Source organism: Octodon degus, unplaced genomic scaffold, assembly GCF_000260255.1.
Source record: "Octodon degus isolate 3935 unplaced genomic scaffold, OctDeg1.0 scaffold00257, whole genome shotgun sequence".
Lineage (NCBI taxonomy): Eukaryota > Metazoa > Chordata > Mammalia > Rodentia > Octodontidae > Octodon > Octodon degus.
In genome coordinates, this window is record NW_004524833.1 from 767,727 (window position 1) to 781,480 (window position 13,754).

Consider the following 13,754-nt stretch of genomic DNA (forward strand, 5'->3'; position numbering starts at 1 on the left):
TGTTGACTTTAAATTAGTTGTTTATATTACCGGATATATGGATGCAAAATTAGAAGAAAGAAAAAGTGATATATGATATTAAGAAGAGAGAAAAAGTAAAAGGAAATGAAAAAAATGGAAACAAAAGAAATCCAGCATTAACTGCTCCTTTCTATAAACCAACAGAAACCCACAGTACAGTTGTCCAAACTATCCTGCTTACATACATAGATATCTCTCTCCCACTCCCTCTCCTCTTCTCTTCAACTCTAGAATTCCTTCCTTTTGAACAGGTTCATCACCTTTTTGCAGTATGTACTGTTGTACCCCTCTGATTTTATTTTCTCACTCAGGTTCTCACACTAAGGAGACTATGATGTTTGCTCATGTGGGTCTGCATTATTTCACTTAAGAATATGATCTAGTTGCATCCATTTATGGATAAAAACCTCAAATTTAATCTTTTGTATACTCAACTAATACTCCACTGTGTAAAACTATCATATCTTCTTTATCCATTCCTTAGTTGATGGACATTTGGGTCACTTCCAAGATTGAGACAAATTGTGCTATTATAAACACAGATGCATATAAGTCACCATGGTATGATGTCAATCCTTGTGGAAAAATATCGAGAAGAGGAATATCTGGGTTGAAGAAGGCCTTTAATCCTAGTTTTGTAAGGAATCAAGTGTGAACACTTGATTTCCACAGTGGTTTCACCAGTCTCCACTCCCACTAACAATGGATACAGGTTCCTTTTTCCCCACAGCCCCTGCAACATTTGTTATTGGCTGACTTCTTGATGGTAACTATTCTTTCTGGGGTATTGTTTTAACTTACATTTCACCAATGAACAATGATATGGAACTTTTATTCATATATTTACTTGGCATTTGTATTTCTTCCTCTGAGAACTGTATATTCATCACAGATGCAAATGCCCATTTTTGAATTGGGTCTTTGAATTTGAGAATACTTACTTTTTAAAAATTCTTTATATGTTCTATATAAAAGTCCTTTATCTGAAGGACAGTCTGCTATACTTTTTTCCCTAATATGTGCATTTCCTTTTACTCTGTTGGAGATTTGCTTTGAAGTGCAGAAACTTTCCAAAAAGATGACATTCCAGTTGTTGATTCTTTGAAGTATCTTCTTTGAAGTTTGATTTTTGTTCATAAGCTTTCTAACTATAGCTGTCTTTAAGATTTCTATCTATATTTTCCTCCAGAAGATTTAGTGTTTCTGTTTTAATATTTAAATCTTTGATCTAGTTTGACTGTAGTTTTGGGCAGGGTGATTGGCATTGGTCTAGTTATAGCCTTCAGCATGTGAAAAGCCAGTTTTTCCAACACTATTTATTTATTAGAATTATAGATATTTATTTGAAAATCTGATCTGCCAAATTAGCATTTTCCACTAACTTGTGGAGCAGAAACTTTCACAGGCTTCCTAATCTTCTGCTTAGGTGCTGCCTTTGTGAAAGCCTTAGCAGCAGCCATTGTGGTCTTTTTAGATGCTGGTTTAGCCTTTTTTTGCTTCCGTGACAGCCCTGATAGCTTGTTCTATTTGGGCCTTGCTAAATTCTGGTTTCTGATTCCTCTTGGTCATTATGTCAGAAGAGATGCACCAGTGATGGCCCTCTGGAATCTGCCTGCTTGTCATGTTCTTTCCGTTTGAATTTCTTCTGACTGTCCCTTGTTGTGCTTTCTTCTGTAAAGAACAGTCCAGTTTATTTGCTGAGGATTTCTCCTAGAGAATATAGACTCGCATTTTACATTCAGAAACTGGAAGACCTTCCCGTCGATCCTGGCATAGCACCTCCCGTGTCCCAGGTAGAAGTTGTACCCGCTGAGGTTGCACAGCTCAACCTTCATGGCGGCAGCTGGAAGAAAAGGCAGAAAATGGCAAAAGGCATTCAAATGTTTCTTTCTTTTTCTTTTCTTTTTTTTTGTGTGTGTTTTAGAGAAGGGTCTACAGGGTGTTCAGGGTCTACTACATCGGACTCATAGTGATCCTCCTGTTTAAAAACTCCCAGGAGCTGGGATTACAGGCATGAGTCACAATGACCATTCGCAATTGCCCCCTCATGGGCGGGGCCAGCATGGCAGGCCAGGGAATTGAACCCTGGGCCCCTGCACCTGGTTTCAGGCACTTTACTCTGCTGAGCTATTTTTATTTGGCCAGCCGACTCTTGAAAGTTAAGTAGTTTATTTATTTATTTATTTATTTATTTATTTATTTATTTATTTGGCTGGCTCAGACTGCCTTAAGGGAGGGTCTGGTAAGGCATTTGGAGCTGGGGATCAAACCGTGGTATCCTGCACCTGACTGCCTTTGCATAAGCAAGCTCTTAAACAACTGAGCTAACCAGCAGGCCCCTCTAGCACCATTTATTTCTTCTAGTCAGCATGTATGACCCCTTTATCAAAGGTAAGATAGTTTGCAGTTATGTGTGCATTTTCTTTTTTTTTTTTTTTTTAAGTTGAAAAAGCTTTTTTTTCCACTGGAAAGATAAAGAGGTAGAGTGATCCAACACTAGGTCTAGCCTTTAGGCTGAAAGAAACCCAAGAGCAGTGGTGACTCCAACCTAGGTCATTCCCAAATCCAACACCCACTTAAGGCAGGAGGCAGAGAGGAGACAGGGCAGACCCTACCAGAGCTTCTGCATACAATGAGGCCTGCTAGGAAAACAGAACATGAATGGGAAGCTACAGAAGTATTAAACAACAGCAAGAACAGGATAATGGACAATAGAAAGAAAAAGAAAAGTGGTCTGAACTTAACAAAGTAAATTGAGGTCCATGGTTCCTGAAGGACTGAATGCCAGAGCCAAAAACTTCTATATATGGGGAACTAATGAAGTGTGTACTCTCATGCACAAATGCAGCTTGGAATTTCAGCCCATACACATCCCACCTTGAAACTCAGTGTTATCAAGGCCTCTGTTGACCTCCACTGCATCTTCTGCCTGCTCCATGTGTACAAAGGATAATTTTTCATGATGTCACATTCAATGACTGGATAATATCCGTCAATTTTGGCCAAAAGCTCTTGGTTGGTATAGGTGGGGCTGATGTTACCCATGTGTAACTTACTTGAAACTTTGCTCTTGTTCTTGATGGCTTCCACATTGGTGTTCACCCCATGCAATTTATAGTGGTGCAGGTTCCAGACGGCCTCCTCCACTGTCTTGTCCTCTATGTGCACAAAGCTATCGTTCTTAATGATGTCACATTTCAGCACCTTCCCATACTGCTCAAAGAGTGAGCATATCTCTTGCTCTGTGGTCTCCCAGAGCAGGTTTCTAATGAACAGCTCCACCATCTGGACCCAGCTGCATGGAAATCTGCAGGGCCTCTTCTTTGTGGCATGGACACCTCCAACAAAATGCTAAAATGGCTGTGTGTGCGTCTTCTAATCTGTTCCACTGATCCTCATGTCCATCTCCATGCCAGTACCATGCTGATGTTATCACAGTAGCTTTGTAATATAATTTCAGATCAGGGCTTGTGATGTCCCCTGTCTTTTGCTTTCCAGGATTGCTTTTGCTATTCTGGGTTTCTTCTGGTTCCAGATGAATTTTAGAAATATTTTCTCTAGTTCTGTGAAGTATTCTAATGGTTTTTCAATTGGGATTACATTGAATCTGTGTATCAATTTTGGGAGTATGGCCATTTTCACAATGTTGGTTCTTCTTTTCCAGGAGCAAGGAATATCTTTCCATTTTCTGAAATACTCTTCAATATTTTCTCAGAGTACTGTAATTTTCACTGTATAAACCTTTTACTTCCATTGTGAGATTGATTCCTAAGTATTTCATTTTTTGGGATATTGTTGTGAAAGGTATGGTTTTTCTAATTTCTCAATGTGTTCATTGTTTGTTTACAAAAATGCTACTGATTTTTGAGTGTTGACATTGTATCCTGCTACACTACTGAATTTAGTTTTTAAATCTGCAAGTCTCTTGGTGGAGTTTTTGAGATCTTCTATGTAGAGTATCATGCCATCTTAAAACAGTGATAATTTCACTTCTTATTTTTCTATCTTTATTCTTTTTATTTCTCTCTTGTCTAATTGCTTTGGTTAATGTTTCCAAGACTATAATGAATAGGAGTGGAGACAGTGGATATACTTGTCTTGTTCTTGATTTTTAAAGTGAAGGCTTTCAGTTTTTGTCCATTTAGTATGATGGTTTCTCATAGATAGCTTTTAGCAGCTTGAGATATACACCATCTATTACTATTTTATGTAGGGTCTTTATCATGAGTAAGTGCTGGATGTTATCAGAAGCTTTTTCTACATCTATTGAGATGATCATTTTTTTGTTGTTGTTGTTCTTGGCTATTAATATGGTATAATATAGTTACCAATTTGCATATGTTGAAATATCTCTGTGATCCTAGGACGAATCCTCTTGGCCATGATGTATAATATTCTTGTTGATTTGCTTCATTCTGTTTGCTAGTATTTTAGCATCTATATTCATTAGAGAGATTTGTCTGTAGTTCTCTGTTTTAGTTGGATCTTTCTCTGGTTTTGGTATCAGAGTAATGTTTGCTTCCAGGAATGAGTTTGGAAGAATTGCTTCCATTTCAATTTCATTTTAGATTTTGAGAAGACTTGGCTGTAAATATTATTTAAATTTCTTATAGAATTCAGCTGTGAAACCCTCATATCCTGGGCTTTTCTTTGTTGGTAGGTTTTTCATTATATTTTCAAATTCATTTCCTGTTACTAGGTTATCAAACTCTACCCTCATATTTCACTGAAGATACAAGATGGATTCAACATTTAACTTTTTACATCTAAGTGACCAGTTCACTTTTGTATACTTTGTTGTCACTTAGTGACTTACAGAGTCTCACCTCCATAGTTTTTCATTCCTTCCTTTGTGCCTCACAACACTGTGTAGATTTTTAGCACAAAGCTGAGGTCAGGTTTTATTTATGTGTATAAACAAAGTGGATGTAGGTGCAAAGACTGTGGTGGAGTTATAATTTACACTTATTGGCCTATGAATATGACTATGCATGAATAATTGTTTCACTATTAATGAAAGAAGAAAGAACAGATATTTGTCTAAAAGAGTAATGTCCTACTCTAAAGAGTTTCTGTCAACTGGTCTACTTCTTAGCCCCTCCTTCTTTTATTTAGGAGATATTGAAAATTTAAGTATGATTAATGTTCTGGAGCTGTTTGGTGTCCTGGAATGTAAAAGGAACTAGGAGAATGTAGAAGGAGAAAATCAAACCAGTTTTAGATAGGATCTCTACTGGGCTTAAACATTATCAAAGGGACTCTCAGAGAGCTGGTGAGATAGCTTACTGGACTAAGCCCCTGCTTTGGCAAGCATAGGGACTAGGGTTTGATCCCCAGTCCCATATGTCCCACCAGCCCTGCCCATGGGGCTTGCTGAGCCAGCCACCGAGTCCTGGTGTGGTGGTGCATGCCTGTAATCCCAGTGCTGGAGAGGCTGAAAACAGGAGGATCACCACAAGTCCAATTTACATAGTAAGACACTATACTAATAAAATTTAAAAAAAAAGGGCTCTCAGAAGTTCTTGTAGGTTTCCAAGCTTAGTTCATCAGGAAAGGGAGAAAAAGGCAGGATGAAGGAAAATTATCTTGTTTCAAAATAAGTTTCCATTTGACTTAAGTATTCCCTGTACCATATTTTATGGAAGCTACATGGACAAAATACAACAAAGTGAGAACTCATACTTTTTGCCCTATCACAACCAATAAGGGATCCCAAGGTCTTTGTTTAACATAACCATAGCTCCAAGTTGACTCAAAAAATCCTATAGGATATAAAATTGTTAAAATAGTTTACTTAGACTTATAAACTATGAGGAGAATTTCCTTTATAATATCTGTCCTTTATAAAAGGTTTGTGCTCCACACAGAATATAACTGATAATTCGAGGAACTTAGCAGTAGCAGTTAAATTGAGTGAAATTTACACTTTCAATAATATCTGAGCATCTTTTATTAATCTATGTAAATAAGCAACTGCACCAAAAAGAAAGAGATATTTAAAAATATGATATAAAGAAAATGGAGAGTGATAAAAATTCTTCAGTGATATTGGCATTGCAAGCAGGGAGTACATGGGTAAAGGAAACTGCATAGGTGAATTTAATGATTTTACAGATTTTAGACTGAGGCAGATTCTAGTCTGCATAACTTAGGGTGACTAAGAGTATAGGAAACCCTCAAAATGTGGAGACAAAGTGCAAGAGGGAATTCCATTGCCCACATCTTGTGACTGACCTGTGACCTACATTCCTGTGGGACAGACACCAAAGTATCTATTGAAGGTAAAAGAGATCAGCCATTGTCCTCCACCAATAATATTAAAAAGATGAGAAAAATTAATGAACATCTTTATAAGCAAATATGACAACTTAAAAATGTTCTTTAAATGATACAAATGAAGTTTAACTCAAACTGTACAAGTCTATTTATACTTGAAGAACTGAATTCAGAATTGAAACCTTCCCAAAATACAGCTCCTCCCCAGATGCTTCACTGGAGAATTCTAGCAAACACTGAAAGAAAATATTCCAATTCTGTACAAAAAGAAAAACAGTTGGAACAAAGACTTCTTATTTTATAAGGCCAGAATTACCCTCATGCCAAATCAGACAGTATAAAAAAATAAAAATTAAACTTGGTATCCTTTAAAAACACGCATCAAAAAAAGCTACAAAATAATAGTAAATCAAATTTAGTTAAATGTAAAAATAATACATCATGAGCAAATTGCATTGGTCCCTTACCTTTAATACTGTAAAATATTTGAAAAGCAATCAATATCTTTCATCATACAAATAACTTAAAGCAATAAAGCCATAAGATCCTCTCATTTGCTGCAGAAATATTACTTGACAAAATTTAACATATATTTCTGATGAAAACACTAAAGAAACGCGGAATTAAAATTTGAGACTTCCATAGCCCAATAAATGGCATCTGTGAAAAATCTCATACATAATATCATACTTAATGGTGAAATCCTGGATAATTTTTTTCTCTATGATTACAAACAAGGTAAGCATGTCAACTCCCATTACTATAATTCAACATCATATTGAACATCTTTGTTAGCATGGTCAGAGAAGAAAAAGAAATAAAAGGCATAGATATTAGAAAGGAATATAAAAGCTGATTTGTATTCAGAGATTACATGATTACTGGTGAGTTATTTCGGCTCAGATGTCTCCAAGGAGAGGGCAATTGACTAGTAGACATCTTGAGGAAGGGATAATTGATCTTGGAATTCAGAATAACTGCAGGCCAGCTATGTATAGTGCCTCCCAAAGTCATGGTGAGGGTGACCAGGTTCAAATTATTAGGAGGTCAAGGGGCAAGTTCAAATCAGCAGGAACCTGAATTCATGCTGGCAAGAGGCACATGGAGTGCTAAAGGCTGATCAGATTCCAGAATCTCAACAAGAAGCGAGCCTCAACTTCAGGGGAGCTAAAGATGCAGATTTTTAAAAATTAATTTTATTGAGAAACAAATAGCAATGAGACAATTTCAAAACCTATTAGTAGGACAGCTTCAATAATTAATACACTACATATTGTTTTCTTCGTACTGGCTATTCATAGTAAAAGATACAGACAGAACATCCTGTCCAAACACTATTAGTACAAGTCTTTCTTCTCACTGAATTAAGAGAAAGTAGCTGTATATCTATCCTATTTTGTATATGTAGATACAAAGTGGCCCTTCATTCATGTCACCTTTTTTTTGGTTTAATTTTGTCAGAGATGGGTATTCCATTGCTATTTAAATATTGCAGGTGAGGGAATTGAGCAGAATAATCCAATGTAGTCCAGTAGTCCATAATAGTAGTGGGTTATCCATAGGACTGGCAATGTCAGAAATTGTTGACTTGAGCCTTTTACAGCTCAGCATATTAATATGGTTTTACTTTTTATACCTCGTTTTTATACCTCGTTTTTATACTTTTCTGTTGGATCATTAAGAACAAGATAAAGCAAGACCTATATAACAAGAAATGTAACTTTTGTTTGGGATTATCCACTATCCTACTGTGAAGCTATAGCTGGTTTTCTGGGATTAATCAATTCAGATCTTAACTCTGTCTGCCCATGTTGTCTACCAGTAGAAAAATGGACATGTTCTTTGTCATTTTTCCTATTCTTTTCTTGTTTTTATTCTTCTGTTCTCTGTTGATTATTTGTTATTTTTTGTATGTGAATGTGAACATTTTATCTCCATCCTTGTAAAGAGAACAAACCAAGAAGCAGAGATAGCAATCATAAATATATATGCACCAATTCTCGCACACTCAATTATATAAAACAAATACTAACTGATATGGAAAATTAAATAAACACTAATGTACCTGTAATTGGATTCAATTACAAATAGATTAACTTAGACAAATAGATCAACTAGACAAAATTTGTTCTTAGGAAGAACCAATATTATAAAAATGGTCATACTTCCAAAATTGTTATGCAGATGTAAAGCAATTCCAGTGAAAATTTCAATAGCATGACACACAGAATCAGAGAAAATCCTAAGATTCACTTAGAACAAGAAGAGACCTAGGATAATAAAAGCAATACTGGGAAACAAAGGCAAGGCAGGGGGCATGAAAATATTTGACTTAAAATGATAGTACAAAGTTATTATGATAAAAGCTCTTGAAATGGCAAAAAACCCCCAAGGATTATTGAAACAGATTGGATGGTATAACAGAAATAACTCCAAAACACACTCAACCATCTTATCTTTAACAAAGGGGGCAAACACCTTCATTAGAAGATAAATAATCTCTTTAATAAATTTGCTAGTAAAACTGGCTTTCCACATACCAAAGATTAAAGTTAGACCAATATCTTTCACCATGCACCAAACTAACATTGAAATCGATCAAAGAACTATGCATTAAAACAGGTACACTGAATCTCCTGGAAGATAGAATAAGTAGAACCCTTGAAGGCATTGGTGTAGGCAAAGACTTTATGAATAAATCTCTGAACACACAACTGTCACAAAGAGTCCACACCTGGGATCTCGGTTTATTAAAAAACTGTAGCCTAGCAAGATAAACGATTAACAAGGGGAAGAGAGAACCCACAATTAGGGAAAACTTTGTTTAGCTGTTCCTCAGGCAAAGGACCATTATCTAGAATATATAAGGTACCTTAAAGTATATCTCCCAAATTTAAAGACTCAATAAAAAACTGCATCTGAATTGAATGTACACTTTTCAGATTAATAAATACAAAGCACAAATAAAGGTATGAAAAAATATCAATATCATTGATCATTTGAGAGATGCAAATTCAAACAGTGCTGAGATTCCATGACATTCCTGGAAGAATAGCAGTTATTAGCCAATAACAAATTCTAGTTGGGCTGGTAGGAAAATTCAACCCTTCTCTACTGTTGGTGGGTGTGTACATTGGTGCAATTTTGGTGGAAATCAGTGTGGAGATTCCTTTAAAAACCATCTAAAATTAGAGGTCTCATTTGACCCATCTACTTACCTTCTTCATTTTTCCACAAATAAATACATCATAACTCAGTGATGTATTCATACCCCTCTTTACAGTGGAACAATTTGTAATAGCTAAATCTTGGAAATAACCCAAATACCCATTCAACCAATGAATGGATAAAGAAGATGTGGCTTTTTTATACAATGCAGTACTACTCAGCCATAAAGGTGAATAAGCTTAAGATATTTTTCGTTAATGTATGCACCTTGAGTGAAATAAATAAGACTCGTGTATGTAAATATTGCTTGATTTCTCTGATGTAAGAACTAAAGATGTAAGTAAGAAGCCAGAGGTATAATGGATATTGGGAAATGGCAAGAAATGTTCAGATCATGAGAGGAAGAAGAAAAGTGGGGAGGGACAAGAAAAAAAAGAATAGAAGTTAAAAATGAAAATAAAGCTTTTGTAAATAGAAACAAAAAAGAGCTGAAGAGAGGGGAAAGAGACAGGGAAAAAAGAAGGAGCAAGATAAACTGTATACAAGTACAAATTTCTTATAATGAGTGAAATCACAATGTATATCTAAAAGGCACCAATAAAATCAAATTTAGTAATATTATAACAAAATGAGAAACATGAACATACCTAGGTGTTTGTAATGGCTTCATGCATAGTTATTACAAAAGGTAAATATTTCAAACATTCACCAACACCATAAAATCTTCTGATACATCTCTATAAAGTAATGTGACTCAGTTATAAAATAGAATGAACTACACATGCATACAATACCATAAATAAGTCTCAAATGTATATAACAACTTGAAAAGAAAAGATTTTATTCTACATACTTAAATTTATATGACATTCTGTACAAGGCAAAGTTTAAGGACAACACATAGATGAATGGCTGTTTTTGGTTTGGTAGTTTGGGGAGGGTTTGATGACAAAAGGGCAGGAGGAAATTTAGGTTAAAGGAAAATGTTGTATCGTATGGTAGTCAGTATTGGACTGTATGTGTGTCAGATCTCACTGCACTAAAAGATGGATTTTACTGTATAGAAGTTATTTTTCAATAAACACATTTTTCATATTTAAGAATTAATTTGAGCTAGTAAAAAAGAGAAAACAACCTTTGAAACAAAGTAACACAGATATTTTTTTCTGTTAGACTGAAGAAGACACAGATCTAACCTCATTCTTCCTACTTGACCTCCCCTCTTGATAGAAAACAGAAATGGTGAAATTGATATCTACTGGATAGAAAAGAAAACATGAGGTTATTTTAGGTGTAGAGAATTAAGTATGTTTCAAATAATGAATTAAGAATGCATTATGATAACTGAATTATGGGTAATGACAAGGGAAATGAACAAAGGGTACTTGAGAAATGTATGTAAACTTTCTCTTTTTGAGTATCAAGTGAAGTTTGCCTCCAAGATCAGGTTACCATGAGACATACTTAAGAATTAAAATTCACACAAATTGTCATTTTAATTTTTTGGTGATATATTTATTTTTATATTGATTCTATTCAGAAAGATATAGCAATGAGACAATTTCAAAACAGGTTTGTAGGACAGTTACACTCAACACCTTTGGTTTAAAAAAATTCTGAATCTAGATTTCATAAAAAAACTTTCTTTTTGAATAACATATATTAGTCCATATGCAATTGCATTTTATATTCATTATCCCAGACATTTTACTGGCAAAAAAGTAAAATAACTTAGGCAATTTCAGGAATTTATATTGTATGAGAATAGAAAATCCATATCTATTTTAATTTATAGATTGTCAATATTTGAGAAAATTAGAAATATTTAAATAAAAATTTATAATTTATGAAATATTTCAATTAAAATTCTTGTCATTTAAATTTTATAAAGTTTAATTCAAATGAATAATAAAATTCAGTATAAATAAATTTGATGCGCCAACACTTAAATATTAAATATTGATTCATAAATATTATGTGAACCATATATAGAACATTTTTGCTTTCAAATTCAGGAAATGTCCTCCAATTTTCTTAATTTCCCACTCAGTTTTATCTAAACCTCAAACATTTACTCCAGACAAATATATAATATGATTTTCAATAAACCTAGGATTCTTTTGCTTGAATCAGATGGAAATCATGAATTGGCCAAGTGTACCTCTGGAAGCAGTCCTGATGCCACCAGATGGCACTGGATAATGATAAATGTCAACAAGTGACAGAGCCAGAAGCCAGCCAACACTTCTGTTGACCACTGCTTTCTGGTGCTGGCTTGGGCTACACACCTGAGATTGATTCTATCAGGTGCTGGTTTCTGCTGCTGTTGGCCACTGCTTTTAAGGCCAGTTTGTACCAGAAGAGATACTATGAGCAGTTGTATGCCAACAAATTTGACATTTTTAGATCATAAGATCAAATTTTTCACATAACACAAGTCACCAAATATGAAAAATAAAATAAAATGAATATCTGCATAGAAAAAAATCTGAATAGTTTTGTACAAGAGATGTAATCTATATATATTTTAATTTTATTGAGAAATAAATAGCAATTACAGAGTTTTAAAACAAGTTAGTAGGACAGTTACAATAATTAATACATTGCATATTGTTGCCTTCATAATAGTTATTCATAGGGCAACATGCAGACATGATATCTTGCTTAACAATGTTAGTACAAATCTTTCTTCTCATAGAATTAAGAGAAAGTAGCTGTATATCTATCCTATTTTATATATACAGATACATATATATATATTTTTTTTTCCACGACAAAATGGACCTTAATTTATGTACCCTTTTTTTGTTTAGTTATGTCAGAGATGGATGTTCCACAGTCATTCAAATAATGTGGGTGTATGAATTCAGGAAAATAATCCAACATAGTCAAACAGTCCATAATAGTAGTGGGTTATCCACAAAACTAGCAATGTCAGAAGTTGTTGACTTGAGCTTTTTATAGCTCAGCATATTAATATGGCTTAACTTTTTATAACTCAGGTTTATAATTCTCTGCAGGATCGTTAAGACCATGATAAAGCAAGACATATAACTAAAATTTAACTTTTGTATCTAACAAGGTCAGTCAGATCCCCTCAGGATTTACCCTGACACCCTGTACAGGAGTTTGTAGTTATTTTGTCAGTGTCAGCCATCTGGAGTCATGGCCATTGCTTGACAAATTTGCTCTCTGTGAAAGTCTTAGGGAATGTTTTTCTCTAGGTGACTCTCGTTACACGTACTCTACAGCATCAGTCTTTATCTTCTATGGCCTCATAATCTCCATGAACAGAAAATTTGGGACACCACTGAGTTACAGGGTGTTACAGTACAGGTTCTCATATGTCGTGAGTTCTCACTGAACTTAAAGGATCAAAATATAGGCTATCCTTGTAGCCCTTCTTTTTCTCTAATATTTTGATCTGCGGACTTAAGTTGTTAATCCTCCAGAAAAGAAGCTTAATGATATTATTACCCTTTAACATAGGTATTTTAGTTTAACATCACTATATTTGAATAGCAAACGCCTTAGACATAACATGGAAAAGGTATTTTCCAACACTTGTTCCTATGCTAAACTACAAATCCCTATAGAATGTGTAAAAAATAAAAATAAAATAATAAAATAAAACAAAATAAACAATTACATATTTTTGCACAGAAATTTAGAAATCTAAGCACATACAAGATTATGGCAGGATAAGCCTGTACAAAATAACAAAGAGAAGGAACAAAATGCATTATCAAGAGCCAAGCCAGAACACGTGCAGAGGACACTAGCACAGAAGAAACTGAGAATCACAGAACTGAAATATCTGAATCAATAGCGTCTGAAGTAAAGAAACAACAGCAGAAAGGTATAGAGGAATTAATTTCAGAATTAATATCTGAAATGAAAAAAGAATTCCGAATTAAGAGCCTCTGAAATAAAGAATCAAATGCAGAAAGATACAGAGGAGCTCAGATCATAAATAAACTCTTAAGTAAAATAATTTACAACTATTTCTCAAGAAGACATTGATAAAAAAAAACAGAGGGGATTATAAAATCTATGGATTCCTTGAATGAACAATACAGAAAAGAAATAGATCGCATGAAGCAGAGTCAAAGAGATATAGAGGAAATTAAAATTTAAATCACAAGCTTGCAAAATCGTCTGAATGAAAGTGAAGACAGAGTTTCAGATCTTGAAGATGCTGTCACAGCTAATGAAAAGGTAAGAAAGGATCCGTTAAAAACAACTAGGATAAAAAAAAAACAACTAGGATACAGGAAAAAGTAACTCAC

General features: G+C 34.5%; 1 pseudogene; it reads right to left on the reverse strand.

The window, feature by feature from the left end:
• Window positions 1-2,878: 2,878 nt before the first annotated feature.
• On the reverse strand, window positions 2,879-3,306 carry LOC101580062 (annotated as a pseudogene).
• Between the last annotated feature and the right edge of the window lie 10,448 nt (window positions 3,307-13,754).